This window comes from Coregonus clupeaformis, chromosome 10 (assembly GCF_020615455.1).
Source record: "Coregonus clupeaformis isolate EN_2021a chromosome 10, ASM2061545v1, whole genome shotgun sequence".
NCBI classification, from domain to species: domain Eukaryota; kingdom Metazoa; phylum Chordata; class Actinopteri; order Salmoniformes; family Salmonidae; genus Coregonus; species Coregonus clupeaformis.
Window position 1 is genome coordinate 51,593,823 of NC_059201.1, and position 15,009 is coordinate 51,608,831.

Here is a 15,009-nt window from a genome sequence, read left to right on the forward strand (position 1 = left end):
TGAGAATGGTGAGGAATCAGCCCAGAACTACACGGGAGGATCTTGTCAATGATCTCAAGGCAGCTGGGACCATAGTCACCAAGAAAACAATTGGTAACACACTACGTCGTGAAGGACTGAAATCCTGCAGCGCCCGCAAGGTCCCCCTGCTCAAGAAAGCACAATACAGGCCCGTCTGAAGTTTGCCAATTAACATCTGAATGATTCAGAGGAGAACTGGGTGAAAGTGTTGTGGTCAGATGAGACCAAAATCGAGCTCTTTGGCATCAACTCAACTCGCCGTGTTTGGAGGAGGAGGAATGCTGCCTATGACCCCAAGGACACCATCCCCACCGTCAAACATGGAGGTGGGAAACATTATGCTTTGGGGGGTGTTTTTCTGCTAAGGGGACAGGACAACTTCACCGCATCAAAGGGACGATGGACGGGCCATGTACCGTCAAATCTTGGGTGAGAACCTCCTTCCTCAGCCAGGGCATTGAAAATGGGTCGTGGATAGGTATTCCAGCATGACAATGACCCAAAACACACGGCCAAGGCAACAAAGGAGTGGCTCAAGAAGAAGCACATTAAGGTCCTAGCCAGTCTCCAGAACTTAATCCCATAGAAAATCTGTGGAGGGAGCTGAAGGTTCGTGTTGCCAAACGTCAGCCTCGAAACCTTAATGACTTGGAGAAGATCTGCAAAGAGGAGTGGGACAAAATCCCTCCTGAGATGTGTGCAAACCTGTTGGCTAACTACAAGAAACGTCTGACCTCTGTGATTACCAACAAGGGTTTTGCCATTTGCAGAGGGGTCAAATACACTGCTCAAAAAAATTAAGGGAACACTAAAATAACACATCCTAGATCTGAATGAATGAAATAATCTTATTAAATACTTTTTCTTTACATAGTTGAATGTGCTGACAACAAAATCACACAAACATTATCAATGGAAATCAAATTTATCAGCCGATGGAGGTCTGGATTTGGAGTCACCCTCAAAATTAAAGTGGAAAACCACACTACAGGCTGATCCAAATTTGATGTAATGTCCTTAAAACAAGTCAAAATGAGGCTCAGTAGTGTGTGGCCTCCACGTGCCTGTATGACCTCCCTACAACGCCTGGGCATGCTCCTGATGAGGGGCCGGATGGTCTCCTGAGGGATCTCCTCCCAGACCTGGACTAAAGCATCCGCCAACTCTTGGACAGTCTGTGGTGCAACGTGGCGTTGGTGGATGGAGCGAGACATGATGTCCCAGATGTGCTCAATTGGATTCAGGTCTGGGGAACGGGCGGTCCATAGCATCAATGCCTTCCTCTTGCAGGAACTGCTGACACACTCCAGCCACATGAGGTCTAGCATTGTCTTGCATTAGGAGGAACCCAGGGCCAACCGCACCAGCATATGGTCTCACAAGGGGTCTGAGGATCTCATTTCGGTACCTAATTGCAGTCAGGCTACCTCTGGCGAGCACATGGAGGGCTGTGCGGCCCCCCAAAGAAATGCCACCCCACACCATGACTGACCCACCGCCAAACCGGTCATGCTGGAGGATGTTGCAGGCAGCAGAATGTTCTCCACTGCGTCTCCAGACTCTGTCACGTCTGTCACTGTCACGCCCTGGCTCTGGGGACTCTGAAATGTTGAGCCAGGGTGTGGATTTTCTATGTTTAGTTTTCACTGTGTAGCTTCTATGTTGTGTTTTCTATGTTTTGGTTTCTGTTCTAGATCGTTTAGATCTATGTTGGGCAGGGTGGTTCCCAATCAGAGGCAGCTGTTGCTCGTTGTCTCTGATTGGGAGCCATACTTAGGTAGGCTGTTTTCATATGTTCTTTGTGGGATCTTGTTCCTTGTGGTTTGTGTTAGTACCGTTGGACTTCACGTATCGTTTGTTGTTTTGTTTGTCGTGTGTGCACTTAATAAAATAAGATGTACGAATATCACGCTGCGCCTTGGTCCTCCTCCTTCGACGATCTTGACAGAAGATCCCACCACACCACGAGCCAAGCAGCGTGTCCAGGAGCACACGCAGGAGGTAACATTAGTAGATGTCCTCCTCGGTTGGGGGCAGATTACGGAGGAGGAGGCCGTCCATTGCCGGAGGGCTATGAAGGGGGAGACCCAGGCAGGAGAGGAGAGGCGGCGCCAACCGGGCCGTGGTCGGACAGGCGAAAGGCACCCCAAAAAAATTTTTAGGGGGGCACATGGCATGGACGATGGGGCTGCTGGAGGCAGAGAAGGGGCGAGTTCGTGGACGAGGAGAGAAGGCCACCGGGTTACGGGGAGCCATTGGTGAGAAAAGGGAAGGAAGATGTAGAGGCACGGCGAGAGGTACTGAGGTGTATTTCCAGTCCGGTCCGGCCCGTTCCTGATCCCGCTTAAGGCCAGTGGTGTGTGTTCCCAGTACGGTCCGGCCTGTTCCTGTCCCTCGCACCCAAGCCTACGGGCGCGTCGTCAGCCCGGCCCGGCCTGTTCCTGCCCCTCGCACCAAGCCCACGGTGCGCGTCGCCAGCCGGCCCGGCCTGTCCTGCTCCCCGCACCAAGCCAATGGTGCGCTGCCAGCCCGGCCCGGCCTGTTCCTGCTCCCCGCACCAAGCCAATGGTGCGCGTTGCCAGCCCGGCCTGGCCTGTTCCTGCTCCCGCACCAAGCTAATGTTGCTTCGTCGCCAGCCCGGCCCGGCCTGTTCCTGCCCCTCGCACCAAGCCTATGGTGCGCGCGCCAGCCCGGCCCGGCCTGTTCCTGCTCCCGCACCAAGCCAATGGTGTGCGTTGCCAGCCCGGCCCGGCCTGTTCCTGCTCCCCGCACCAAGCTAATGGTGCGGCCGCCAGCCCGGCCCGGCCTGTTCCTGCTCCCGCACCAAGCCAATGGTGCGCGTCGTCAGCCCGGCCCGCCTGTTCCTGCTCCCCGCAACAAGCCTACGGTGCACGTCGCCAGCCCGGCCCGGCCCGTTCCTGCTCCTCGCACCAAGCCAGGGGTGCGCATCGTCAGGGCGTACGGCCCGTTCCTGCTCCACGCACCAAGCCAGGGGTGCGCACGTCAGCCCGGTACGCCGTTCTGCTCCCCGCACCAAGCCAGGGGTGCGATCGTCAGCCCGGTCCGCCCGCTTCTGCTCCACGCACCAAGCCAGGGGGCGATCGTCAGCCCGTCCGGCCGCTCCTGCTCCACGCACCAAGCCAGGGGTGCGCGTCGTCAGTCCCGGCACAACCCGTGCCTGGGTCACGGTGCCTGGTCAGGTACCAGGGGCGCTACGGGGATTGTTGGAGGGTGGTGGTCAAGCCCGAGCCGGAACCGCCTCCGAGGAGGAATGCCCACCCAGCCCTCCCCCTGTTCGGTTTATGTTTAGGCGCGGTTGCAGTCCGCGCCTTTGGGAGGGGGGTACTGTCACGCCTGGCTCTGGAGACTCTGAAATGTTGAGCCAGGGTGTGGATTTTCTATGTTTAGTTTTCACTGTGTAGCTTCTATGTTGTGTTTTCTATGTTTTGGTTTCTGTTCTAGATCGTTTAGATCTATGTTGGGCAGGGTGGTTCCCAATCAGAGGCAGCTGTTGCTCGTTGTCTCTGATTGGGAGCCATACTTAGGTAGGCTGTTTTCATATGTTCTTTGTGGGATCTTGTTCCTTGTGGTTTGTGTTAGTACCGTTGGACTTCACGTATCGTTGTTGTTTTGTTTGTCGTGTGTGCACTTAATAAAATAAGATGTACGAATATCACGCTGCGCCTTGGTCCTCCTCCTTCGACGATCGTGACAGTCACATATGCTCAGTGTGAACCTGCTTTCATCTGTGAAGAGCACAGGGCACCAGTGGCGAATTTGCCAATCTTGGTGTTCTCTGGCAAATGCCAAACGTCCTGCATGGTGTTGGGCTGTAAGCACAACCCCCACCTGTGGACGTCGGGCCCTCATACCACCCTCATGGAGTCTGTTTCTGACCGTTTGAGCAGACACATGCACATTTGTGGCCTGCTGGAGGTCATTTTGCAGGGCTCTGGCAGTGCTCCTCCTGCTCCTCCTTGCACAAAGGCGGAGGTAGCAGTCCTGCTGCTGGGTTGTTGCCCTCTAGGCCTCATCCACGTCTCTTGATGTACTGGCCTGTCTCATGGTAGCGCCTCCATGCTCTGGACACTACGCTGACAGACACAGCAAACCTTCTTGCCGCAGCTCGCATTGATGTGCCATCCTGGATGAGCTGCACTACCTGAGCCACTTGTGTGGGTTGTAGACTCCGTCTCATGCTACCACTAGAGTGAAAGCACAGCCAGCATTCAAAAGTGACCAAAACATCAGCCAGGAAGCATAGGAACTGAGAAGTGGTCTGTGGTCACCACCTGCAAAACCAGTCCTTTATTGGGGGTGTCTTGCTAATTGCCTATAATTTCCACCTGTTGTCTATTCCATTTGCACAACAGCATGTGACATTTATTGTCAATCAGTGTTGCTTCCTAAGTGGACAGTTTGATTTCACAGAAGTGTGATTGACTTGGAGTTACATTGTGTTGTTTAAGTGTTCCCTTTATTTTTTTGAGCAGTGTACTTATTTCCCTCATTAAAATGCAAATCAATTTATAACATTTTTGATATACGATTTTCTTATAAGTCGTGTTTGAGAATGACACAAATATTAATTTTCACAAAGTCTGCTGCCTCAGTTTTTATGATGGCAATTTGCATATACTCCAGAATGTTATGAAGAGTGATCAGATGAATTGCAATTAATTGTCCCTCTTTGCCATGAAAATGAACTTAACCCCAAAAAAGGCTGAGATCACTCTGTCATGTTGATTGAGTTAGAATAACAGACTGGAAGCTTTAAAAGGAGGGTGGTGCTTGAAATCATTGTTCTTCCTCTGTTAACCGTGGTTACCTGCAAGTAAAAATGTGCCATCATCATTGCTTTGCACAAAAAGGGTTTCACAGGCAATGATATTGCTGCTGTAAGATTGCACCTAAATCAACCATTTATCGGATCATCAAGAACTTCAAGGAGAGAGGTTCAATTGTTGTGAAGAAGGCTTCAGAGAGAGAGAGAGAGAGAGAGAGAGAGAGAGAGATTTCTTCACACTGATCTCCCAGGGTGGAGTAGCAACTGCTTGCTATGCGCCCTCTGTCATTTGAGTGTGAGAGGAGAGCAGAAGCATGGAGGAGGAGAAAACGGGGAAGGGTGGAGTGTATTTTTTTCATCTCAAGAAGAGTTAGGTCATTCATGCTATAGATGCTGAGGTAGAATGATAAATAGTAGTGTGTGCGTGTACATGTGTGCGTTTGTGATAAAGAAAGACAGACAGAGAGAGAGAGTGCCCTGCAGTTAAGATTTCTCTGAGTGGACTGTGAGTGGTTAGTTCAGATGGCCCCACTGCACTGCTGCAACAGAGCAGTATGTGTGTCAGTGGAGAGCTAGGCTAATGCACCATCAGGCTAATGGACCGCCACACACTTGGCTTCTGCCTGCTATGAGGCCCGGTTTGGGTTTTTACTTTACGTTTTATAACGATATTTCAATGTTTGGTTTGTTAAATGTGACATGGGTAATGTCCGTTTTTATAGTGTACTCTGTTTGCTACTTGAGTCGTCGCTCTCCCTCTCCTCCTGCATGCCACTTCCCACACCAAGCCCTGCCCCCTGTCACTCAAGGAGTGTTGTTTGACCACAGAGTCACATTGCCATTCACTCTGCAGTCTGCATGGTCAGATGCTGCTTTCCACTTTGCTTCATAATATAAATCCACAAGCGTTCTATAATTACACTATTAGTATGTGTATCTTCCTGTCTGCAAACAGCAAGTTTGTATTTTATTAGCAAGTTGTGGCTAAAATAAATTGTGTTAGCTGATAATGCTAATCGCTAGTTAGCTGGCTAGCTAGAGCAAATGTAGCTAGCTAATACAGCCTGATACCAGTGCTGATGTAGGCCTAGATCAGCATGTTGTTGGTGCAACGGTATCTTCTAAATCGGAGAGGAATAGGCTGAGCATGATTATGTTAGCTAGCTAGCTATGAAGTAAGAGAGAACATGTAATGTAACATCTAATTAGGGTCCCCTGGGAAACACTGACCAACACTTTGGTTCTTACCCTGACACAATAATTCCTCCCTGGCTTATTTGTTAATTGTCATGTCAAACAACAATGTATTCAAATATATACATATACATATACACTGAGTGTACAAAACATTAAGAACACCTTCCTAAAATTGAGTGGCACCCCACCTTTTTGCCCTCAGAACAGCCTCAATTTCTTGGGCATGGACTCTACAAGGTGGCGAAAGCTGGCCAATGTTGACTGCAATGCTTCCCACAGTTGTGTTAAGTTGGCTGGATGTCCTTTGGGTGGTGGACCATTCTTGATACACATGGGAAACTGTTGAGCGTGAAAAATCCAGCAGCATTGCAGTTCTTGACACAAACCGGTGTGCCTGGCACCTACTACCATACCCCGTTCAAAGGCACTTAAATATTTTGTTTTGCCTATTCACCCTCTGAATGATACACATACACAATCCATGTCTCTCTTGTCTCAAGGCTTAGAAATCCTTATTTAACCGTGCTCCTCCCCTTCATCTACAATGATTGAAGTGGATTTAACAAGTGACATAGCTTTCACCTGGATTTACCTGGTCAGTCTATGTCATGGAAAGAGCATGTATTCTTAATGTTTTGTACACTCAGTGTATATATGCCCATATCATGCAGCCCTACGTGGCACAGTGTGGAAATCATAACAAAAGTGCAGGAAATGCAGAAATTGATGACAATGCAGATATTTTTTTTTGGGGGGTGAAGTTGGATTGAACAGCATAAAACAATCAGAATGGAGAAAGCCCCATTTAAATCACTTATAAGTCGTGGTTGCCAACCTAGGGTCATGAACTACTCATTAAGCATATTTAGAACTTTTATCATACAAAAACATAAAATATCGTCATACGGTAAAACATTTGAAAAATATTGTGAAATGATATTTTGTCCATATCGCCTACCAGAGATCTATATGTACATCTTTAGTCGCTGCTCAGTCAGCAAAGCATGTAGCCCTTGTTTATCTTTCTTTCCAAACGTATTCCTCTCCCTCAGGCTTAAGCATTTTGCCTTGAGCTGTCATTGTTTTAGTCACAAGTTAGACAGTCTAGTCCGAATATTGATTGAACTTCTTTTCTATCTAGTTTATCCTATCGGTCCTGTCACTATAATTAAATTATCATGGCTCTCATCTTGTGTTGATGTATCAGACACATTCGATTTCTAAAGGCTAGAAAGCTCAAATCATAACTATTTACCCCTCCAAAGTCAATACTTTGTAGAGCCACCTTTTGCAGCAATTACAGCTGCACGTCTCTTGGGGTATGTCTCTATAAATTTGGCACATCTAGCCTCTGGGATTTTTGCCCATTCTTCAAGGCAAAACTGCTCCAGCTCCTTCAAGTTGGATGGGTTCCGCTGGTGTACAGCAATCTTTAAGTCATACCACAGATTCTCAATTGGATTGAGGTCTAGGCTTTGACTAGGCCATTCCAAGAAATAGCGTTTTCCTTGATGGCCAAAAAGCTCAATTTTAGTCTCATCTAACCAGAGTACCTTCTTCCATATGTTTTGGGAGTCTCCCACATGCCTTTTGGCGAACACCAAATGTGTTTGCTTATTTTTTTCTTTAAGCAATGGCTTTTTCTGGCCACTCTTCCGTAAAGCCCAGCTCTGTGGAGTTTAAATAATAATAATAATAATATGCCATTTAGCAGACGCTTTTATCCAAAGCGACTTACAGTCATGCGTGCATACATTTTTGTGTATGGGTGGTCCCGGGATCGAACCCACTACCTTGGCATTACAAGCGCCGTGCTCTACCAGCTGAGCTACAGAGGACCACGAGTTTACGGCTTAAAGTGGTCCAATGGACAGATACTCCAATCTCCGCTGTGGAGCTTTGCAGCTCCTTCAAGGTTATCTTTGGTCTCTTTGTTGCCTCTCTGATTAATGCCCTCCTTGCCTGGTCCGTGAGTTTTGGTGGGCGGCCCTCTCTTGGCAGGTTTGTTGTGGTGCCATATTCTTTCAATTTTTTTAATATTGGATTTAATGGTGCTCCGTGGGATGTTCAAAGTTTCTGATATTTTTTTATAACCCAACCCCTGATCTGTACTTCTCCACAACTTTGTCCCTGACCTGTTTGGAGAGCTCCTTGGTCTTCATGGTGCCGCTTGCTTGGTTGTGCCCCTTGCTCAGTGGTGTTGCAGACTCTGGGGCCTTTCAGAACAGGTGTATATATACTGACACTTAGATTGCACACAGGTGGACTTTATTTAACTAATTATGTGACTTCTGAAGGTAATTGGTTGCACCAGATATTATTTAGGGGCTTCATAGCAAAGGGGGTGAATACATATGCACGTACCACTTTTCCGTTATTTATTATTTTGAATTTTTTGAAACTAGTTTTTATTTATTTTTTCTTCACTTTTTTGGACTATTTTGTGTATGTCCATTCCATGAAATCCAAATAAAAATCAATTTAAATTACAGGTTGTAATGCAACAAAATAAGAAAAACGCCAAGGGGGACGAATACTTTTGCAAGGCGCTGTACATGGTCAATCCATGTCTGAAGTGGCCGTATCTGAAGTGGCCATACCTCCAGAGGCTCCGCAATTGCATCACACCCTCCATACGAAGCCTCCGACCACATTTTCGGATCAAATCTATATTGGCTTTAAGGAGTCATGTTCTGTTTGATTTACAGGGCTAAACTGTGATAGCATTGATTAAACAAGTGCTAATCGCATACAGACACGCAGGTACACACACGCACAGAGGTTGCAGGGTAATGGCTAAGGCCCCAACCTGACCCTATTGGGTCCAAGCCCAGAGAAGGTTCCACTGGACCAGGGTAAAACATAGCCCATTTACGCTACCATAGTAGCAATCTATTCAACCTAAGGTCAGGTAGAGCCACATTTGCCATCAATCTGGGGCCTATGGCACATGTCCAACATTCATCCACTATCAGTGTGTGTTCCCAAAGAGGATGACATAGAATCAGTTATTTAATGATAGATGTGTCATGGAAGCTCTTATCCTCTTACTCTCAGTACCCTTATATGAATACCAAGTTTTGTCCTTCAAGCTATTTCTCAACTGAAGGTTTTGAAGTTGAATGATTATTACATTTACAATTTAGTCATTTAGCAGACGCTCTTATCCAGAGCGACTTACAGTTATACATTATTTATTTATTTTTCATACAGGCCCCCCGTGGGAATCGAACCCACAACCCTGGCGTTGCAAGCGCCATGCTCTACCAACTGAGCTACACAGTCAATAATGCTTTTCCAATGCTATGTGATATCGTCAAGATTGTGAGACATTTTACATTGGGCAAATGACCTTACTGAGACTTAAAATGGTCCACTTTTAAAGGGAAAAGAACTGCTTCCTGAAGAATGATCTTAATCAAAAGTTTGGATTGTTAATTAAATTGTCTGATCTCTAAAGTTGCTCCAATTCGCATACCTCAGAAAGATGTGCCTAATTGATTTCCAAAACAAAGAAATGGCTGGATAATTAAATGTATTCTGTTGATAATACAATTACAGAAAGATAAGTAGGGTTTGAAGACCGTAGATTAAGATTAAGTGCATTATGTCTTGTGATATTTGCCGTCTCATTGCCTTAAGCTAAAGCTAGCCAATTCTTTGAAGAACCAACTCAAAATCAATTCAGCAATTTTAACATACAAAGTCTTTATCCTTTCGTTCCTTGTTCCCTGCCAAGTCCTCTATTTACTACAGAAGGATCACAAAGGGATGTGAATGTATATTTTAAATGTCACACATTTTTCCCTCCATTTTGTTTTGCAGGATTCCTTTCTCTTGGCCACTTCATCACTGTCGTTGAAGACGGATTATCCAAACCATTCAACAAGGTATGTGTGCAGAGATATCAGATTTCTTCTAACAAAGTGTCTCTGGTCTTTAAAAGGGCAAAGTGACCTTCCCTCCACTTTGGGTCTTGCCGCTTCCTTGCTTTCTTCCTTCCATCCGATAGTGGCTAGCATTGTGAAGCACACCGGTGGTTGAATGCTAAGGAGACACTAACCTACTTGTGGTTGATGCTTTATAGGGCCGCTAGTTGTAGGCAGTTAGTGCAGGTTGACGTTAATTGTCATGAATCTTGCCCTGGAGGCAAAATTGTTTATATTATCGTAAAAATTCATGAAAACAAAAATGAGCTTTTTGGTCTTAATTTAAGGTTAGGCATTAGGGTTAGCAGTGTGGTTAAGGTTCGGGTTAAGGTTAGGGTTAGGTATAAAATCAGATTTTATTACTCTGTGGCTGTGCCAGCTAGTGACCACTCTGCAGAGATGCCTCCAAGGCAATAAATGTTAACCTGCACAGTTAGCTTTGTCCTTGCCCAGGTTGAAAGTTGATGGAAACGAGGCATTTGGATGGAGCGTCGCTGCAAGCTGAGAAAAGGATGGGTCAAGGAAAGGTGGAACTTGTCGTCCCGTGTTATGAGCTCTGATTAATCTCTTGTTCACTCCTGTCCTGACTGATTAGAATAGAAATGGCAGTGTATACAATGATAAATGGCTTGGATATTGATGGGTGTTGAAGTAGTGTTCTGCTGTTTCAGGGATGAAAATACATGTTTTGTTATCCTGCAGAGCATTTAATACTGACTGAACAAGCCCGACACTCAAAATTATAAGGCGTCTCGGGATAGAACCCTGAGCTCCACCATTGAACGAGTGATTTCTTATGCTGGATTAGGATTTCTTTCAAAGCACTTGTAGAGATGTATCATTTTATCTGAGATACTGTCTCTCTTGTATAGCTACTATCCAAGTGCAGTAAAACATTTTTAAAAAATCTCCTCTTCAAATGCAATAAATGTTGCTACTGCTTGGTGATGTTCTTTAATATATTGTTTCGTTTCACAACAAGCCATTGTTTTCCGTTTAACTTTAATTCTTATCTTTCATGTTTTAATAATAGAAGAAATCAAGTAAAGATGATTTTAAATTAATTAAATACATTTTGTTTTTGGATGAACACAAGAATTTGCGTATTGGCACGCTGTGCTAGCAGCATGACTCTGGCTAGTTAGGCTTTGTAACTGTGGGGTGATAAATCTTTCTAGGACATCGATAGTGGCTACTTTGTTATCACACTTCAGAGACCAATTCAACATTTTTCTGCAGCTGTTGCGTTGATTATTCGCTCTGTTGGATTCCCAGAACATAAAAGGCCATGAAACAGGGACCAATTTGGTCAAAGCTTATAGAAAAAACATCAGAGGTTTGAAGCTTCACATACTTAGAACTGTTCTTTTCAAAGAACCCCATGCAATTACAAGGAAAACCTGCATGCTACGTGTATACAATCTTCAAACATCCCCTTTTACATATAAATGCATGTTGCAGCATCCTAAACACATACACACACACACACACACAAACACACATTAATTCTGACCTCTGAATTCAAATCTTATAGGGTTCATTTAGAGGAGAGGCCAGTGTTTCAGGGCTCAAGGGCTCTTCAATTAACACATGACCTATGGCCTCTGGAACATCCATTACAGACATTCATAATCATTTTAGGGGGAAATAGACATGTAAACAAACATGTTAAGGAGGAACGAACCCATAATTTGTATGTTTATTTCCATAATTGTTCCTTACACAGCAGTGTGTTGGGAAGAGGTTAAGTGTCTCACTTACTCGGAGCAAGGCTTGAGTTCCCCCCTCCAGAGATTTGAACCAGTAATGCTGGTTGTCAAATCAGTCAATCCCCCTAACCTTCCAGGCCATATTGTAGATTATTGTGGATTTTGAAATTAGGGTGTTCTGAAAGGCAGCAGAATTACACCTTACGTCATCATCATATGATTATTCCACTGTCCTCTGCATTGAAAAAAAACAACTACTAATCTATTCCCTATAGATGCGCTTGAATTGGCACGGTATTCCCTATAAAGTGCACTACCTTTGACAATGAAGTGCACTATATAGGGGATAGGGTGTCATTTCAAACGGAACCCCTGCTTATGCTTATTGCGAGTAGATGGATGCAGGTGCCTAATTGGAGGTAGCGGTGTAGCCTTGGTACTTCAGGGAAGGCACCAGTGAGCTAGGGTTGCTGCTCTACTTGAATGTATAAGTAGTGCCTGTAGGTAGGGAGCATTTACCATTTCATCTGAATTGCGAAATGAAGTAAATAGAGGATCCGTAAATAAATATATATGCATACTATTGAGAATGCCATGTGTGTTTGTAAGCGATAATATAAGCTTCTGCCCACATATGATGACTTATGATTTGATTACAAAAATGTCCACCTCACTTTTCCAATGTCCATCAAGCAAGCAGGCCTTTGAGAAAATGTGGTTACACTTAAAATTGATGATATGTTGCAATTGTGCTATAAACATACCGTCTATAGACTGTTGTAAGGCTAGCGCTATGCTACCAAAAGGCTACGCCACATTTCAGAGGGAGTGCCAGTAACTATGGCCAATTTATCACATAATGATACTGTGTGAGAAATATTCAATATCCAAGCACATGGGAGATTGTCTAGTTTCCCCTGGGGCTTATTACATTTGCTCCAATCAGCCCACTCACTTATATATTGTTTTCTCAGAGAGCTTGGCTTATTGCATTGCATTTTATCTAGTTGATTCAGTGTTGATGCTATTATTCCCTTTTGATTTCATCTCTCTAGAGGGGACTCTGTGCCAATGCATCTTCTGTGCACCACCCGCAATCCGCATGTGTTATTTATGAGGAGAACACTTCATGGGAGTTTAGCAATTTTCCCCTATGACTGTGGTATACTATGTCATCAAAGTAAAGCCATTTACTATGATTTCAACTGGAAACCAATGTGATAATAAAAGGAAATCATACAATCAATAGATGCTTATTACATTTTACATTTTAGCAGACACTCTTATCCAGAGCGACTTACAGGAGCAATTAGGGTTAAGTGCCTTGCTTAAGGACACATCGACAGATTTTTCACCTAGTCGGCTCGGGGATTAGAACCTGCGACCTTTCGGTTACTGGCACAACGCTCTTACCCACTAAGCTACCTGCCGCCCTTACGAAGTGGTTAGCTTCAAAATAGTCTATGCCGCCCTTATGAAGTGGTTAGCTTCAAAATAGTCTATGCCATAACCTTTTCTTCAGGGGATGTTGCATAATTATACTGTATGTAATGAACCCATTTGAAAATAGAGTTAGGCTATACTGGCTTTGTTTACATTAGCTTATAGGAAGCCCTCGCAGGGTATAGAACCACACCACCAGTCATTTGTACCACTCCACAGCACTGCGTATACCTTCCAGTCTTACCTTTGGCTAAATGAAACCATGTCCATACTCAATGCGTTATGCATGGATGCTTTGCTCATCCCTGTGTCATACTCACTCACCAACTCTCTCAGTTCATCTGGCTTTTACATTTTACTGTTATGTTACAGGCTTCCCATTGACTGCCATGAGACAGCCTCGCCATAATATAATATGTTGTATTGTGCACTTTGCCAGCAAATGCCTCCCTGATGTACTTTCTTCTTGTTCTAATGTGATGCCGTTTGAGTTGTGGTTTTGACTTACTGGGGTGTAGCAAGCCCAGCTGTAGCCGAGGAAGCAGAGCTGTGGCGGTTTCTCCATAGGGATTCACCCTCTCATGGGAACCTATTGTGCATTAGCTTGGATAAGCTTACATATTTTATTGGCTTTTACATACCCTGTGTTCCTAATGTGAGAGTTGTTGGTTGTTGACATGTACAGTATTTGTGGTCCAATACAGCCAATTTGCAGCTGTCATTTTGAATAATAGTGAGTGACGAATGACGAAATCAGGCCTCAACTGAGTCTGTGTGTATGTGCAAGCATGTGTGTGTACTGTATGTTCAGCACTGCTGCTGTGTGTGTGTTCACTCTCTCACATTTTGTTTCTCTCTCCGTTCCTCCCTCTGTTTCTCTCTCTATGTTAGCAGTGTCCAGTCTGTGAAAGGCTGTAGGCATTGCATTAACATGCTCTAATCCTGTGGGTGGCTTATTGGAAACAAATCCCTCCCAATGTTTTTAAAGCTCCTGCCTTTTCATTTTTACCCCACTCTCCTCGCCCTCCTCCCCCACAAGTGGCCACACTGGCCCTATGGCTCAATTCTAAATAAACCAATGCCCCCAAAAGCACCTTGCATATTTGTGAAATTATTGGATAGGTATAGGTATAAGCATGGCCACTCCGCTCATAAAGGAGTAATAAAGACCTAGTGCACAAGTATTTTTTATTGTGATTTATCAGGGGGTGCTGCAGCACCCTCAGCACCCCTACTTCCCGCAGCTATGGAAATAAGCAATTTGGTAATAGCTCCACCTTGCTCTCTGATAGGCTAAGTCATTTTTGTTGTCCTCTTAGAGGTCCATTTATCAAGGCTTTCGATTGAGGCGGACATAACAGTTTGAACCATTTGAACAAACCTTTCAAAATGATACTGGAAAGTGTCAGTAGCTAATTTATCCAAGGCCTAGCAGGCTCCTCACTCTTGAGTTGGTTGACATTATTACCCTGACACAGCATATCTAAAATTACATTTTTCTGTGCTGTTCCTCTATTCTTTATTCTCTATTCCTGGGAACTATGAAACATTGGGACATGCAATGAGGTGTGTGGAGAGTGAATGAGTCATTGTTGACTGTGGAGTGTATGGTTGTCTGAGGCCTAGTTTACTATGCAGAATCTGGCTGCTGTGAGAGTTCACCTGAGGCCATAGATATTGATATTGTTCAAATTAGATCAGTTGTCCTTGTATGTGCTGAGTTTATCATCTGTGCTGTCAGATGAGGACACATGCTGGGTCTGGCCTTTGTAGTTATAGCTTCTATGAAAAGCTTCTGTTCCATCTGCCCTCCCTCGCAGATGGAAGAAGAACATAGATATAATCTATTCAGATCCACAGAAAACGGAAGGACGGACCGGACGAAGGAGACGTGGGCTTTGTAATTCAGTGTTCTATGTCATAA

The 15,009-nt window shown here is 44.9% G+C and overlaps 1 protein-coding gene across 2 annotated transcripts in view; it reads left to right on the forward strand.

Annotated features, from left to right (window-relative positions):
* LOC121575531 (disks large-associated protein 4-like) overlaps positions 1-15,009 on the forward strand; it is a 250,935-nt gene that overhangs the window by 50,231 nt on the left and 185,695 nt on the right. For both annotated transcript variants that reach the window (XM_041888691.2, XM_041888692.2), the window contains exon 2: positions 9,830-9,894. The gene's annotated coding sequence lies outside the window, so the exon portion shown is untranslated. The remainder of the gene's footprint in view (positions 1-9,829; positions 9,895-15,009) is intronic.